The 18,404-nt window shown below is 33.4% G+C and overlaps 2 pseudogenes; both read right to left on the bottom strand.

Annotated features, from left to right (window-relative positions):
* Window positions 1-6,141: 6,141 nt before the first annotated feature.
* Window positions 6,142-7,734, bottom strand: LOC122585414 (annotated as a pseudogene).
* Window positions 7,735-15,346: 7,612 nt separating this feature from the next.
* Window positions 15,347-18,099, bottom strand: LOC122584915 (annotated as a pseudogene).
* Window positions 18,100-18,404: the final 305 nt, after the last annotated feature.

Below are 18,404 nucleotides of genomic sequence, written 5' to 3'. Positions count from 1 at the left end.
AGGATTCCTACTGTTTTAATAATTATATAAATATGAAACGGGCCCGATTATAACTTTCAGCTACAAAACAAAATCTATACCTTTTTTCTCGTTAGGCAAATTTAAGTTGAAATACGAAGTTAAACAATACCACATGTTCTTAAATATTCCCACGTGATAAACTGATAATAAAAGCAAAGAGATTGCCTACATAAAGGTGACCTCAATTGGGATGTTACGATTTTATATATTATTATGATGATGATATTATCTAATATCTAATGAGAAAGTTGATAAAACAAGTTCAATAATAAAATTGAGACCAAATAACCAATTATTACTGTGAGATTATCTATTGTTAAAACTAAATAAAAAAAAACTCAACACGGCTACAAGTATGTTGGGTACGGTTTCAGGTTCGGCTATAAGGGTGTTGGCATTCCATCACTCAACATTCACTTTCAACTAGTCCTTTTATGACGCCTCATTTACCCTTTATTTATACCACAATCAAGTTTTTCATTGACAACCCATTACTCACTACAATTTTTATTTTATATTTAACACTAAAAATCCAATAAACAAAAAAACATTACATAATATTACTTAAAAAAACATAAAACCATTACATAGTACTAAAACACATAACAAAAAAAAGCTAAAAATAAAAAATTATGATTATACTACACGTTTTACACTTCATCGTCGAGGTATGTTAAGTCTTGAGCCGCAATATGCTACGTAAGATCATGTCGGAACTGGAGATGTCTCTCCTTGTCTAGTATCTCGTGTAAGCCATCATACTCACCACTCAGTTGGGCCAACGTCATGTATAATCATGTTGTGCATTATGACACGTATACACGAGGTTCGTTATTTCTTTTATCGTGTGTTGTCGAAACGGTCGACAAAGGATATACCCCATTTTGGCTTGAGAACACCAAAGGCGTGTTCAACATCCTTTCGAGCCGATTCCTGTGCTTTCTTCAACTTTTTCTCATTCGGATCGGTTGGATATTTGTACTCTTTAACAAAAGTAGACCACGTGAGATCCACTAGATAATAGCCACACTAGTACTTGTGGCCATTTATTGTGAATGGGCAGTGAGGCGCCGTACTATTACGCTTAAGGAGGAACAATGGAGATTACATCAAAACATTGATATCGTTGCGCCGTACTATTACGCTTAAGGAGGAACAATGGAGATTACATCAAAACATTGATATCGTTGTTTGAACCTGGATCAAAGTGTTGGGATTTTATTAACCAAAAAGATGTTTATCACTTGAATAAACATTGTTCATTAATCAAGGGTTATGTTTAAAAAAAACGTTTATAAGAGCATTGGGTATGAGAGAGGAATGCCGACCCCAAATCCGAGTTGGCAGTTCCGCGCCGAGCACCTCACCATACCACTCAACTTGTTCTTGGTTCTTGATTCGGCATCCGGTATATATATGCTTGTGCTCGGCGTCTACTTATTTATGCTATTCTTTTTTGTTTTCTTGGTATTGTCGCTTGAATATATATATTTTATGTATATGTATGTATCATGTATTGCAGGGATGATGTCCTATTCCTTATTCATTTCGCTATTGCAACAATCATATTTGAATCCCTTTTACAAATATCTCTTTCTAATTGTACATCTTGCACCATGGATTGTACATATTTCTACATCTAGTAGATATGATTCTAGAAAACGAATATTATTACTATCTTATGTATTCATATTATATAGTTGGATTGGAAGAAAACTAGGAATAAAGTTTTACTGTTATAAGTTATATAGTTTCATCATTACTATTATTATTATTGTTATGATTATTATTAAATTCTATGAAAGTAGTTAAATAAATAAATAGTATTTGTAATTTATGTAAGAAATAAAATAAATGAAAAAAAAATAGTGTTCTGCGTTATGCATCCATAACGGATTAAAACGGATAAAGTGATGAAAACTGACGTAGAGCTGAAATGACGTTCTGGATGGTTTTGCGTACTTTAACCATACCTAATGCTCTAAGTTTAGGGTTTAAAAGGTAAATAATTAAAACGTTTAATTATTTAAATATAAATTAATTTGTTTTATCCAAAACATAATTAATGAACAAGTAATCAACGTAGTTAATTACTAGAGCGGAAGCATGTAATAAAACAATTAAACTATTTAATTGCCTAGCCAAGATCTATCGCGCATGCATATATGCCTAAATAATAAATAAATAGAAGAACTACTGACCTCTTAGACGATCTTCCGAAGACGTTATTCTTGAGCAAGAATAAGGTGACCTCTTCCTTGCCACAGAAAAGAGCCTAAAGTTGCGCCCCTCAAAAGACTCGTACACGCGTACGGATCTTCGGCACTTAACTAAGTGCTAGCTATAACTTTACGTTATAACAAATACCAACCAAAACTAGAATGGGGTGCTCTCCACCTTTGTTAGTGTCGAGCTCCACACGATAAAGAAGAGAGAAAAGAAAGGGTTTTTGGTGCAAGGATTCAAGAAGGAATAATAGTTCTTTATATAGGCATAGAAAACCCTAAAAATTCCTTCTTTGAATCAATGTGAGATAAGGAAACAAGTTTCCTTCTCACCCTCTTCCTCCTTTCGGCGTCGACCTATGTGGGATCCTCATGGTCGACTCATGGTGCTTGATGTCCGATCCCGTTTTTGACCTGATTCGCATTTCTGACCCGCGAATCATTTCCAAATCTATTTTTGGAAACTTTTAGTTATTTTCATTTCTAGTGGATTTCTTGTTATTTATATAAAGTTCAATTAAGCTCTCCTCATTCTTTATGTGCGACCCAAATGGTTCATAGATATGCGGCCGTATAAGTATATTGAAGTATTCTCATAATTACAACACAAAGAATGCGTGCCATATCCACAAATCATGAGACGTCGTCACCTCCATCATAATCGTGGGGTACTCACGCTCACCCCTTTTATATTGGCCCCTAAACTCGTTTGGACACAATTTCCATGCAAAATATGTAAAATCTAGCATCATAAGACTCTTGAAAATACTTGTACCGATCATGCACAGTTTTTAGAAATAAAAGTTTAGGCATACGATACCAATCCTCGAAAATACTTCATCGAATTTCAGTTCATCACAAAAGTAGTCACAATGCAATCTTTCTGCAGCGGTCTAACGGTTGTGGCTGACAACTTTACGATTTGACCTTGCCGTAGAACTTTAACATCGACCTCGATCGCATCCGCAAACACTTCAAGACTACTATAGTCGGAGCACTCAAACGATTAATCTAATAATGCCGTAGAAGCAATTCGTTTTGCCATTTGTGAGATTGAGTTTGTTTGAGGTTTGATGTGTTTATGTGTGTGTTTTTTGTTGGATATGTGTGTGAATTTGAAATGGAAAATGAAGTATTTAGAAAAAATAAAATAAAGTAGTGTTGGAGGTGGTTAAGTCGCCAACGGTCGTATACAACTCGCCCTTAACACACGGGGTTCCACCCTTCATTTCCATCACACACACCGCGTGAAATTTGATCCTGCGGAGGTGTAGCGTTGTGGCTGCACCAACCACTCGCTCACGTCGCATATGATGCCAACACCCTAATACCTGAGAATAGAGAGAGGGGTAGACTAAATATGTGATAATGATGTAATGCTTATGAGTATAGGGGATATATATATGTTCCATAATCCCTAAATAATGGTCGACTAAAATGGTTAACATCTTTGTCTTTGAAGAGAGTTTAATGGTTCTATCCTCACCCCATGCAATGGCCGGAAGTCCTTTTCTATCATTTAGATAGAATATGAAAGCAACCTCTCTATATAGGTAGAGGTAAGACTGTCTATATCTCAACTTCACTCATATACCGTTGAAGTATTAGGACCCAAAGTCCACAAAAAATGGCATCGAGTGTTATATATATATATATATATATAACTTCACTCCTGTCATATTATAAAGTTAGCCTTTTACTTAGACCGCTTTAAAAGTAAAAGTTTTGACCACTTTATATAAATTTGATTTTTCTAAACTCACCTTATTTTTAGTCAAAACTTTTGACTTTTTAATTCTCAATACCACAGTCCATGTTTTATAGATAGATATTTTCTCAAGTTGAAAACAATTTTAGGAAGTCAAGTCAGAGAATTATTAACCCTTTGATTTTAATCAAGAGACAAGATTCAAAAATGATCATTGAATCTTGGCTCTTGATTCTAATCTAAGGGTCATGATTTTCCTAACTTGACTCAAGTTTGGGAGTAACTTAAGGGATACTTCATCCATGTTTATTATCTCTATTTCTCTCATATATCTTTTTTTCTTCTTCTTTTTTAGTAGTCCATTGAATATTTGAAATTAGCATTTGCGTACATAAATTTCGATAGCAATCTAGTTATTATGCCTTAGGCGTGTTGTTTATAAAGGCTTATATGGGATTATATCAAAAATAACGCGAAGTGAAAACCGATAACTGAGCCTCCATTGGTTGAGAGTTTTTCTTGTATATCGATTTTCTGTAATTGGTACAAGTTTTTATTTATTTTTTTTGTGATTCTTGTAGTGCAAGCCTCTAAAGATGGGGCTAGGATCGTTCGATTGGTAAAAGTTCTAGATTTGTAATTGTATTTGTATTTTATTTCTGAAATCCTAGCAATTCGATAATGTTTTCTTTTTGTAATATATTGTCATTCTAAAAATAATAAAAACTTAGTTTTTAAAGGAGAACCAAACATTTATCTTTTGTAATAAAAGGGCAATTTTTTTTCTTCTAGTTATTGATTAAATTAGTATTCCTCTAAATAAATTTTGATAGCCTAAATATAGTTATTGTGGCCACAAAAATACCATTTGTGTTAAAGAGAAAAGCAAACATTCATTTTATATAGTAAAGAGTCAAAATTTCCTTTTCTGTTGTTGTTGAGTACACCATCATATTTCTTATAGCCACAATAATACCACATTATTATTATTATTATTGTTTTTTTTAAAAAATAAAAATTATCCTTTATATAATAACGAGACAATTTCTTTCTTTTTGAATTCTTGTCTTTGATCTAATTAGCATTTGTATTCTTAAATTATGATAGCCCAAATCTAGTTATTGTGACCACAAGAATACGAATAAATTTTATAAAAAACCAAACATTCATTTTTTATAATAAAAACGCAACTTTTTCTTCTTTCTTGTGGTTGATTAAATTAGCATTTGTGTACATAGAGACGTGCATCTATATATGATAAAGTGGCAACTTTTTTTCTTTTCTTTTTCTTGACTGAACTAGCATTTGTCTACATACTCATGAGCGGAGGGACACCCACAATAGGCCCAATTATAATGTAATTTTATTAGCCAATAATCAATGATGGTATGTTGAGCCTCTGCCGATTAGTCTCTTTTTTATTAATCAACAAAACTACATTAAAGGGCTGTTAAACAAAACAAAGAAAAAAAACGAGAATCAATATATGTATTCGTTTTAATTTCATTATTATTAGTGTTATTAAAACCTTTCCCCTACTTCAAATGAATCTGTCATGTAATGAATGGTAGTAGGTTTATCTCATTACCGGATTAGTTTTTTTTTTTTGAACAGGTGGCTTTAAATCTATACTATTGGAAAATCTTTCTAATATATGGTCAAGATAGTCAGCAATTTTGTCTATGTGTTTTTCAAATTATGATTGATGTTAATCTGTAGAGAAGCGCGGTGTTCATATCATCGAGGCTACCAAAACCCATTATGACTTGTATTTATAAACGATCTTAATATATTATGAGGTTTTTCCGGTAAATATAATACATAATAATGAAATATAATATAGATAATTTGTAACTTATTATTCCAGTAACGAATTAAATATGACTAACAAAAAATATTTGATTTTGTCGCATTGCGCATATAATATGCTTTTTAATCTTATTACACTATATACACATAAAGTTCAAAAACTTACTATTCCAGTAACGAATTAAATATGACTAACAAAAAATATTTGATTTTGTTGCATTGCGCAGATAATATGTTTTTTTAATCTTATTACACTATATACACATAAAGTTCAAGAACTTATTACACTATATAGGCCCATTCAAAGTTTTTGATTTGGGCCTGACAAAAACTTTAACAGGCTCTATTTGCCTATTTGGTATAGTGAACAAACAGATGCTAATTTAGTGGTATTGGAACAACACAAAGAGGGATGGCTTTATGTAAGGTAAGTCCAAACTTCTCAGTCATGTCTAATTTAGTGGTATCTATTTTCCAATCAAAATTATTCAATAATGAGCCTAACATCATCGGTATCATATGCATTGCAAGTAGCAAACCAGGGCATTTCCTTCTCCCAGCACCAAACGGGATTAGCTCAAAATCCTGACCTCAGACATCAAGCTTAGATGTCAAGAATCTTTCTGGCTTGAACTCTTGTGAGTCTTCCCATATGCCTGGATCTCGTCCTAGGGCATATGCATTCCCAAGCACCTGTGTGTTTTTTTGGATGGTGTATCCATTGAGTTTGACTTGTTTATTAACTTTCCGAGGAATCAAGAAGGGTACTGGTGGATGCATTCTTAATGTCTCCTTTACAATGCAGGACAAGTAAGGTAGCTTCGAGACATCATCCTCTGTTACAATTTTACCTTTGCCGATGACTTGTTCAAGTTCCAATCTGGCCTTTTTCATGATCAACGGGTTGCGTAGTACTTCTGACATTGCCCATTCTAACGTTTTTGAACTTGTGTCAGTCCCAGCTAAAAATAAATCCTATTTAATGGTACATATTATATTAGTTATGATAGTGATTTATGAAAAGAAAAGCATATATCAACAAGTGATATGTGTATCAAATTAAAGTGCTTTCAAATTTGGTTTAGCATTCATTATTTTGGTACACTTTATAACTTACCACAAACAAGCTGTTGATGTGTGCCCGGTTAATCTCGTTTGGGTTCTCTTGACTGATTTTCAAACACACTCCCATTACATCATTTTGGTTCGATCCGCCTATCCCCAACCTCTCTTCAATCATCTGATCAAATATCTTCATAATTTTCTCAAAATGAAGACCCAGCCTTCTTCTGATTCTTTGCGGATCCATCTTTTTTAGGACTGGAAATATGTCCACTAAATTTGGGTTCCTTACCTCAACCATGATATTTCCAATCGCCTTTTTAAACTCTCTGCCCGAATCCATGGAGAAAATAGTATTGGATAAGAGATTCATGGTGGTTGTAAAAGCAGTTTGACCGATGTCCACTAAGTCATTAGATTGGCTGGCTTTGGTGCAATATGCTATGAGCTCATGTACTTTTTGGCTCCTTAGGTGCTGGTTGGCATCAAGGGAATTACTGGAGAAGACGTTATTGTGGAGGATCTTACGTAGCGTCCTCCACTCGGTACCTACAGGGAGCCATACAAGGGAGTGCTGGGAGTGATTATGTGCATGGACCGCATCGGGGATATGTCTACTCGAGAAGGCAAGATCTTGTTTTTGGAGCACTTCTTTGGCGGCTGCAGTCGAGGATATGACTAGTGTGTTTATGTGACCAAGTCGTAAGGACATTATCGGGCCATAGATTTTGGCTAGTTTGTCTAAGGATAGGTGTGGCTGGTCACCGAGCAGGTGGAGGTTCCCAATTATCGGCAAGGGTTTGGACCAGGAGGTATGTTTTTGGATTTGCCAACCCCAAAATATGATAAACTGGCTAGTTTAAGTATGAAAGATAGCAGTAAACCAGCAATAATGACTTGATAGTCCATGTATGCTAGTATTTCCTTGCCAGAACTACACTTGAGTTGTGTCAAGAATATGATGCTAATTGTAATTATATATAGGGTTAAGTCATTGCCATTGGGGTCTTGCTACAATGGTTAAAGTGTTTTCTTTCTATTGGATTTTATGGGGTCATGGTTTCAAATCTTGTTGAAGTCATTTGGAGAGAGGACATTTGTAATATTATACTCATCTAAGACATAGGAGAGCAAACCAGGCATTACCAGGATTTGAACTCGAGGATGGTCACACCAATTTCAAGGGGTGTAACCATTAATTTTGTCATAAAAAAAAGTCATTGAAAAATCATTTTACTGTATAAAATGCTAGACCTCACGTTGTTGAATTACAACATGAAATTTCAAGCGATCTTCATCTTTTAAAAAAAATAGACATTACATATAGGGTTTAATCATTAAAATTCATGGTGTAATTGTGTAAAGGAAAATGTATGTTAACCTTTTAATTTTAGGGCCTCATTAAGATGTTTGCACGGAACCTTCAAAATTTGCAAATCTTAGCTATTATGGCCTTGTGTAATTAAGTAACAACGAAGTATTCACGCAATGCGGAGGTGATAACAATGACAGTGATGTTGTGGTATCGACAGAGGCGACCGTTGGTGGCGGCAGATGTGTAGGTATTTGATCTAAAGATATTTGATATAAAAGAGTAGTGCATATCTTTTAGAAGATAATAGAATGATTGTGTAAGTTAGTTCATAAAGGGTAAAATGATAATTTCTCATGTCCTAAAAATCTTAACTTTTCAACATAGAGGTATAATTTTTATATTGTAGTATATATATGTTATTAAATGGAAAAATTATAAAATGTCAAGGGTAATTCTAGTAATTCAAATACAGTAATTACTAAAAATAAAAAAGGATATTTTAATTTATAAGGGGATAGAGATAGTATAAAATCACTGAAATGCCAACATAAGGCCATGTAAACGGTTAAATCGCATGTTAAAAAACTATAAATAATATATTAGAGAACTTGTTTTAATTAAATAAATATTGAAAACTTAAAAATAAAAAAATAAAAATTATCAAGTTGATAGCTACAAAATGTAAGTAATTATAATTTAAGTATTAGTGAGTTTAAATACTGATTGAAAAAAAAAAGTGTAAATTATTAAGATTTTTACTATAAATATATGGTTAGATTAGTTGTTTTTTAGTATGTATATACAGATAAAGATTATCTAAGAGGCTCCCCAATGCAATTAGTCCCTCACTCGTCTCCACTCACCCGCAAGGGACGGATGAGTCCATACCGTTAGGTGGGACTCGTCCCTTGACTCGTTCTTGGGGGATTAGTCCTTACAGGGACGAGTCCAATATAAAGAGTCTGTGTCATGTTTAAGAGATTAATACTATAATATGTAGGTCCAAGACTAGTCTTTTGCACTGGGTATGTTTTATGGGGATTAGTCCTTGAAATGTTTTTTGCTGATGTGACACTGACAGAAATTTCTGAGGATGAGACCCGATATTAGGAAACCTCTAATTAAATGTACGGGCTTCTACTTCAAAAGCAAAGTTTGTCAAACACTCAAACTGATCTTATACCAACATTTAGCATTGTGCCTATGTTTGGCAATAGCTTTTTAAGAGTTTTTTTGAAAGCTTTAGCTTTATATTTTGAAAAAAAGCTCTTATTGCGTTGAAAGTTTTGTTTAGATGCAATTAGCTTTAGTTTTTCGATAAAGTTTTTAGTCATTAAAAGTACACAAATACCTTTTAAAGTTGCAGCTACACATACCAAACAATTCTAAAAAATAAAAGTTGTAGCTAACAGCTTTTTTTAAAAGCTACAACTTACAGCTACAACTAAAAACTACAGCTACAAATACAACTATCAGATACAACTACTTTTACCAAATATGTCCTGTATTAGATTTGATAAGTATGTAGGTTATACTGTATATATGATATGATTATGGAATAAGATTTAAATAAATGTTAAGTAATAAACAAATCTTAACATTTGAATTGAAATTAAAAATTAAGATTTAAATTTTCTTGATATTTTATTTTTATCCAAAAGTTACCTCATCAACTTTAGCTATAAAATTAATTCAATTTTAAAAAATCTAATGTCCACTGAATATGATTATCAATCCCTATCAGCAAATCTTATCTTAATTAATTATACACCTGAATATTGTGTAAAAATGTATCATAAGCAAACTGACACCCAAGTGTTTTTAACTTATTCCATCTAGAAAGAAATATATTTTCCAATTTTTGAAACAAAATCATATTGTTGTAAGTATCAACTAGATTTGAAAGATACACATAATAGTTTTGAATCAACACTGACCCAAATTGCTGACTTTATTGATGAACAATTATTTATTTATTAAATGCACAATTATAACGGGATTGATAATGGTTAGTTTTATAATGTTTATTATTTTTATGATGTACGAGCATGGTATACGTGCAATACGACGATGGTGGAGAAGGCAGTCTAGTGGTGTTGGTGATGGTACTATTGGTGGTGGTGATGGTGTTAAGTGGTGTAGGTTGAGATAATTGTGATAGTGAAAACTTTTAGAAGATTTAGGGCTTAAAATATTAATTATTAAAATATTTTAATTCATTAAGGGCAAAATATAAAAAAGCCAAGGGCAATTCTGTAATTCAAAGGTAGAATATTACATAAAATTAAAAGAGATATTTGCTCTATAAGGAAGTAAAGATAAAGATATTAGTTCCATTTTTATCGTGTGTATAATATTCGAAAGAAATTTTAGTTAAACAGCTTAACATATATCTAACTATCTATTATTTACCTCGTAAAACATTTGACCCCTCCTATTTTTCTTAAAAAAAATTTGATCTACCCAAATTATTCATTTTCTATTATTCACTAATTTGAATATATTTCACTTAATATAGCTATAATATCCTTAATGAAATTATTTAAAATATACATGATTTAACCCTTAAAATAACTACACTAACTCTTTCATCATCACCGTCGCCATCACTACCGTTGCCACCACTGACCACACCCGTCACCGTTGCCGCTACCACCATAACACCGCCGCATCGTGCAAGCATATGACTAGTTCTCTTGTAATATGTTGCTCAAAAACATATTGACTATTGAGGGGGTGATCGGGTGTTTAGTTCAAACCAAAAAATGAGAAAGAGGGACGCAATGAAAATACTCAAGAATGTGAAATGAAAATATACTCAAAAATGTGATGGAAAAAGCAATCATATTTCCATTGCATAAAATTAACATTATTAATATAACAATTTTCAAAAGTCGGTGGCGTCTCTAATTTTACTGTAGCTTTTTACTCTAAGAAAAAACTAATTTTTTATTAGGCAGCCGTCTCTTTTTTCTTCCTTTTACTATATTTTTTTTCCACCCACTATCTTATTGACTAATTTTTCCCCCTCATTTTTCTTTTTCCATTTTGAATATCTTTGTTTGTTTTTTCTATAACTTTTTTCCATTTTGAATATCTTTGTTTGTTTTTTCTATAACTTTAATAATATTAGCTTTTAAAATTCATAGTTTATATTTAGCCATTTATGTACTGTGTTATGGTCGTAACTATTAATATATTAAAGTGCTTAGCCCCGATCGTAACTAATAGTTCATTTAGCCATCATTTAGTGTCCTTGATATATTCTTTATAAACCTTAATAATATTAGCTTTAGTAAAAAAATTTTAATTTTTAAAAAACATTTTTTTATATGCTTTAATAATATTAGCTTAAATAATTTTTTTCTTTTTTTTTAATTAAAAAAACCACTTTTAAATAAGACAAAAAAATAATGATATTTGTTACCCTGGTCAATAGCCATGTAACTATCACAGTATCATATACTGTTTCCGCTATAACTAGAGGGTTAGTTTTTAACCATTTTTTAATTTATCTAAAATTGCTATATTTTTTATATTTCATTTTTTTTCCTTATTGTTTCTTTTAAATGCTCCTAACAGCCGGGTAATCAACGACCAACGACTAGATAATTGTGTAGTGTTTCCGCTACAACTAAATAACAATTACTTTTAAATAATTTCTTACATCCGTTTTTATTGTTCTTGTAGTACCTTCTTCTATGTTTTAAGTATTGTTAACACCGTCTTTACATATCAGTCTTTATTAAAAAAAAAGTGATATTTTCAACTTCGCGCAATGCGCGGGTTACAATTCTTGTTATCTTATAAGATGCTTATAATTAATAAGTTAATCTATAATTTCTTTGTAGCTATAAAAAAAATCCTTTAAGTTGATAAATAAAATAATTATCAACACATTCATTACATATCCAATTGTATATTTATAAGCCATAAAAATATTTTTTATATATATAAAATGAATAACTTGTAACCAGTCTCTCAAACTAGAAGGAGCAAGGCATCGGATTTGGGCATTTCATCCGTTTGAAGCTCCGGAAATGCCTTCAACACCGTCCAAAGGGACGTTCTATTAAAAAAGAAAAAGTTAAGTGTTAGATTATGGATATCTTTTCTCTTCTCTCTATTCTTTTCACCTTTTTACTTTTTTATATATTATTGTATTAACCAACTACATAAGTACACAATGACATTTGGTAAAGAGAGAGACCTTCTATTACAAGCAGTGTTGTGAAACTCGATCGATAACCGACTAACGATACGAGTTTGCTATATTCGGTCTGAAAATTTGCCAGGGTTTCAGACTCGGGTCAACTTGGTCAAGACTCGGCTGTATCGATTTTCAATCAAAAGCAGTGTTGTGAAACTCGGTCGATACATCCGAGTCGGATCGCGTATCGGCCGACTGACGATAAGAGTTTGCCATACTTGGTTTGAAACATGGTCAAGGTTCTAGACTCGAGTCAACTTGGTCAAGACTCAACTGTATCGGTCAAGAATCGGCTATATCGGTCAAGACTCGGTTGTATCGGATCGGGTCAACCAATTTCAAACCCTTTTTTTTTCTTTTTTTTAAAGCTTTTATTAATTATGTTATTGTTTTTATACAATTATATTTAAGTTGAAAATCATGTTATGTTTAATTTTGAATATTTATATATATTTTATACATATACATATAATTTCAAAAACTATTATTTTATACATAAAAAACTTATTATTCACCGATCCAATTTTTAAAAAATCTTGTTTCCCTTCGTCGTCGATCCGATTATGATTTCCGAGTTTCGCAACCTTGATCACAAGCCTTTACTCTAGAAAAAAAAAGAAGAAAAAAAAGGGCATTACTTTGGAGGACATGACGTCATATGTCAAGAGGTTAAGACCTCCATCATGAGTCCTCGCTTCTGATAGTCTTATGATTTCAGTGACATAACTGTGTAGCACACCAAAATAAAAAGGATTAAGATCCTTTAAAGTTATTGTTAACTTTATAGGTGAAGTTAATAGAATCTTGACCTTTGAATTAAAATCAAAGGTTAAGATTCAAAGTTGATATTTAAATCTTGACCATTGATTTTAATCCAAAGGTCAAAATCATCAACTTCACTTATGAAGTTAACAATAACTTTAGAGGATCTCAATCCAAATAAAAAACAAAAACAAGATTGTAGATTTAAAATAATAAGATAATGAAACATCATTCATAATAGAGCATATCTAATGGTCAAACTTTTTCTTAAAAGCTTTTTCTAAAAAGTTTTTGATCAAATTGTTACTCCAATGGTAAAAGCTATAAAAAAGTCTTTTAAAGATTGTTTAATAATAAAATTAAGAAGAAAGAGAGTGTCATAGTTCTCCCAAGACTTGAAGATGGTCAAGCTAGTAAAAAGCTTTTCACTCCAATGAAGAAAAAGTGATACAAAAACTTTTTTAAATAGTGAAAAACTTTTAAAAAACTACCATTGGAAATGCTCTTACTACTTGTAAAACATATAACAATGCTAAAACTAACAAAACAAAAAACACTCTTTTATACCAAAACAACATAACAAAAAATTATATATAGTTTTCTATTTCATGTTAATTTTCTTTTTAATAGAAATAAAAATACATAAATAATAACAAAAAACTTTCTATTAATTTAAAACTTAATACTATCGTGAACGGCCACCGTCAAAATACTCATGTTTTTGATGTTTGAGACAGGGAAGATTTTCTCATATATTTACTTTAATTAGCGCGCCACAAAAACTATAAATTATTGTTCTCTATGAGTGGAGTATATAGTTGAGGCATGATTGACTTTGATAGCCGTATTAGCCCAAATGCATTATTGGACTTTGATAGCCCTATTAGTCTGAATACGATACAAGCATGATTGACTTTGATAGCCGTATTAGCCCAAATGCATTATTGGACTTTGATAGCCCTGTTAGTCTGAATACGATACAAACATTAGGAGGGGATTCTTTAAAGTTATCTCAACTTGACAGTCAAGTTGAGACATGATTGACTTTGATAGTCCTATTAGCCCGAATACGATACAAATATGAGGAAGAGATTCCCTGAAGTTATTCAAACTTGACTAGAAGATCTTGACCCTTGCTTTTCATCTAAGGGTCAAGATCTTCTTCCCAAAGTTGTCAAGTTGGGATAACTTTAGGGAATCCTTTCCCCAAATATGATTACGCAAACATAAAGATTTTTACAATTGCATACACGAAGTTAAAAGAACACAAGTTTAATCATATTTGTTTCAATTAAGATGAATTACTCTTTTTTCAGTTTAATAAGTACTAGCACGATACTCGTGCAATGCGGCGATGGTCGTGGTGGTGGACTGGTGGGGCTACTGTTGGTGGTAGATGAGGCGTGAATGCTGTAGATAATTGTAAGTGAAAATATTTTAAAAGCTGCTAAGTAAAAATATTACATATTTTTCAACACTTTTAAAAATAAAGTGCTATTTTTTTATAATATAGATAAGGTTTATTATTCTTGTTAATTACGAGTAATACCGTAAAAAGATTGAATAAGTAAAATGACACAAAGAGCTTTTTTAACATGGACAGGCCTTCCAAGAACTTCCATTATTTCCATCAAATGTAGCCACCTATGTGAGCTTAAATTAACAAATACGGTTCAAGTGGGCACGGCATGAAGTTGCATTGTGGTGTCGGTTACCTTCCTTCTATTTCGTCTCGGTTTAAGATTTGCTGACCATCCACACTCAGTTGCGGAGGTCAGATATGTGGAAACAAGGACTAAATATTATGATAACGGTGTTTATGGAGGGCTCGTAATGATTAGAAGATGTCAGGTACGCTTGGATCATGTTATCCAACAGATTCCATTGGCAGAACGCAAGGTTGAAACAGCTTTGATCCGGTGATACCATCAGATGTGTTGTATGGTTTTACATGTCATAACATTTTGTTGGACACATCGACATGTCGTTAATACATGTCAAAAAAAAAAAAAGAGTCAAGTGGACAAACAGGTTTGGTCAGCTACTTTCCAGCTGCAGAGGCAACTGGGAATTGGATGTGGAAATCAGATGCCTGACCATTTCTCCAATTTCTGGTAAATCATTTCATTAGTTGGGACTCATTTTTAACTGGTGAAGACTCGCTTAAACATCACATATTTGTATACTTTTTGCTTAAATTATATTTGATTGAACTTACAAAACATCTCGTCAAGTGAGCACAAACTAGGTATCTATTTTACTTAAAACTATTTTATGAATTTTCGTAACACATATTATTTAATTAAGCAATCTAAGATGAGCACAAACTAGATTAAAACTTGAATGTAGATGACACAAGAACTTTTTTAACGTGGAAAACCCTCCAAGGCGAAGGGAAAAAACCACGGGACCTAGATCCAAGAACTTCCACTATATCCGTCAAATGTATACGATTTACAAGATAATTTCTCTAAAGGAACTCAAGGCTCTCTCACTCTCATCCAAAAAGATGGAAAAATCTACACACTGTGTCTTCTATACATTCTAGTAGATATTTACTGTATCTATGTACTCCAAATGTTATGGTGAGCATAACTAACGAATACGGTTCAAGTGAGCAAATGGTTCTGGGGCAGCTTTAGGTGCAGCTTTAGCAGCCACCTCAGGGCTCCCGAAAACATTCCAGAATCTCAACGTCTCGTCTCCTGCAGCAGATGCAACAGTACATCCATCTGGGCTCTGCAGATAGAAATCATTGTTATCGTTAGTAATCCAATTTTTAAACTAACGATACCTGTGCCATCATTGTTATCTATAATTTTTTAATTTCATGACTATACCTGTGCCATGAAAAGAACTCTTGAAGTATGGCCAGTAAGCTCGGCCATCTTAACCATTGAGGGGTACTTCCACAGAGTCAGCTGGTTCTGTGTAAACCCATGTGAGCTCAGAAGCTCACGTTCGTTCTTGTTCCATAAAAGTGCACACACTTGTGACCCTGTGTCAACTGAGTTCAAGCAAGCACCAGTATGTGTATTCCAAAACTTGATACACTTGTCACCACCACCACCTCCGGAAGCCAAAAGATTAGCTTGGAATGGGCACCAAGCAAGGGCTTTCACTGCTGCAGTGTGATCTTCGAGCCTATGAAGATATTGAGTTGGGGCATTCGTAGAAGCCATGGATCTGTCCCAAATTTGAAGAAGATTGTCGTTTCCACCACTGGCCAGTTGTTGACCAGAGGCTGACCACTTCAAGCCGCAAACTTCTTGTTGGTGGCCAGAGTAGGTTTCTACTATGGGGGATCTGATTCTAACATCATTGTTCACAATCCTGCCGTCCATTCCTCCTGTAGTGAGGATGTGGTTGTTCCAGTCCAATGCACCAACCCGAGATTGGTGACCGCCTCTGATGGTTCTCAACTGTTTGAAATGAAAAGAGTCAAATAGTATTCATAGCTAGAGTTGACATAATGGAAAAGTTGGGCAGATCGGGTAATGGGTCAAAACGATGCAAAACACTTTCTGAAACAGATGCATTTGAACAATCTTATTATTATGTATCCCATTCCTTTCACATATTCAGCCCCACATATTTATACCAACCCGAGATTGTTGACCAGATTTGATGGTTGGGCAGATCGGGTAATGGGTCAAAACAGTTCATATCATTAATGCAAAACACTTTTCTGAAATAGATGCACTTGAACAATCTTCTTATTATGTATCCCATTCTGACCCGTTAACATTTAGCCCCATTTTATAACCCTGTATTGACCTGCTTAACATCATCCCTAAGCGACCCAAGCAAAACCAACCAAGTTTACAACTGTTATAAAATAAAATGTCGAAATCAAATATAAGATATATACCAATTTGTTGGCTGTCGAATCCCAAAGCTGGACATCGGCGTTGTTTAGACCGACTGAAATGTGACGTCCATCAGGTGCCCATTTGACACTAGTCACTGGGCCACTCTCATCATCTACAGTGACAAGCTCTGATGTATTCCCATCGGTAGCATCCCATAGATACACCGTTGATCCAAGAGCAATCGCCAGAACATTGCTGCTTCCCCAATCCAACAGATTCAAGTAATAATCATCAACCAGATCTGGTGCATCCAATGTTCTTTCTGATGTCTGTAATCAATCGACAAAACAAATCCGCATATTAGAGACTTAAAACACAACTTAAAATGTAATAGCAAACAAATCTTGTAACGAACCACAACATAATAATCTGATGTACTTATAAGTGTACGATCCTGATCGAATCTATATTCACTTAAGAGATAAAAGGACAGTAAAAAAAGAACCAAATTTGAATCATATAACAAACGGATCTTGTAAACAGTATGTATATATATATACCTGAGGAATATATCTACGCGCTTTAGCAGGTTTCGCTTGCTGAACAGAAGAAAAGCAATCGGTAGAAATCGTTTCAGTGGGCGTGGGTGGCTTGTTCTTAAAAGCAAGAATCCTGGGTCTGTTCATGTTGAAGGTTTCCGCCAATTGCTTCCTGTACGCTTCCCTGGAAGGTGAGCTGTTAATCGGGTTTTCCTTACCTTTTTTCGCTTCCGTTAACATGTAATGCGCATAATCGAAATCCATAGCTGATCTATTCGGTATGAACCTATCCAACTACACAAACCAACCAACCAAAACCCCTAATTAGCTCTACAATTATCCAACAAAATAAAAACTCAAATTACATACGAAACAAAAACACAAAATGTATCAATCATTCATAAGAAAAAAAAAATTAAATTGAGGAGAAAGAAAAGAGGAAATACATTTTCGCGAGAATTGCGACGTTGAAGGAATTGTTCACGAAGGGGGCATCGGGATTGCGATTTGGTAGCTGAAGAAGTAACCACAGATCCTGCATCCATAATGTTAGTAGAAACAGGTATATATATATATAATATGATATGAATGTAATGTATAGATAAAATGCTGCAAAAACAAAGTGATTAGTAGATAATAAAAGAAGTAATTAACAGAAATTAAAGACAGCTTTAGGAGTAATTAGCGGTTGGGAGAGAGAGATTAGAGAGAAGATAGACAGAGAGAGTGAGAGTGAATGCTGTGATTTAGTGGGATTTATATAGATTGATTGACATGTAGAAATTAGGGTTTATGTGCGGGGGGTGGCGGTGGAATCAAATATTTGAAAAATAGCCGTTAGAACTCGGTATGGGCCAGGGTGGAATCAGATATGGGCCAGAGTGGATTAGAGAATGGGCCAAGTTAGCCTATATCAAAAGACTGGTCGTTTAAATATAAAA

This window comes from Erigeron canadensis, chromosome 1 (genome assembly GCF_010389155.1).
Source record: "Erigeron canadensis isolate Cc75 chromosome 1, C_canadensis_v1, whole genome shotgun sequence".
NCBI classification, from domain to species: domain Eukaryota; kingdom Viridiplantae; phylum Streptophyta; class Magnoliopsida; order Asterales; family Asteraceae; genus Erigeron; species Erigeron canadensis.
The sequence above is the reverse complement of the archived record's forward strand: the minus strand, read 5'-3'. Positions and strand labels throughout refer to the sequence as shown.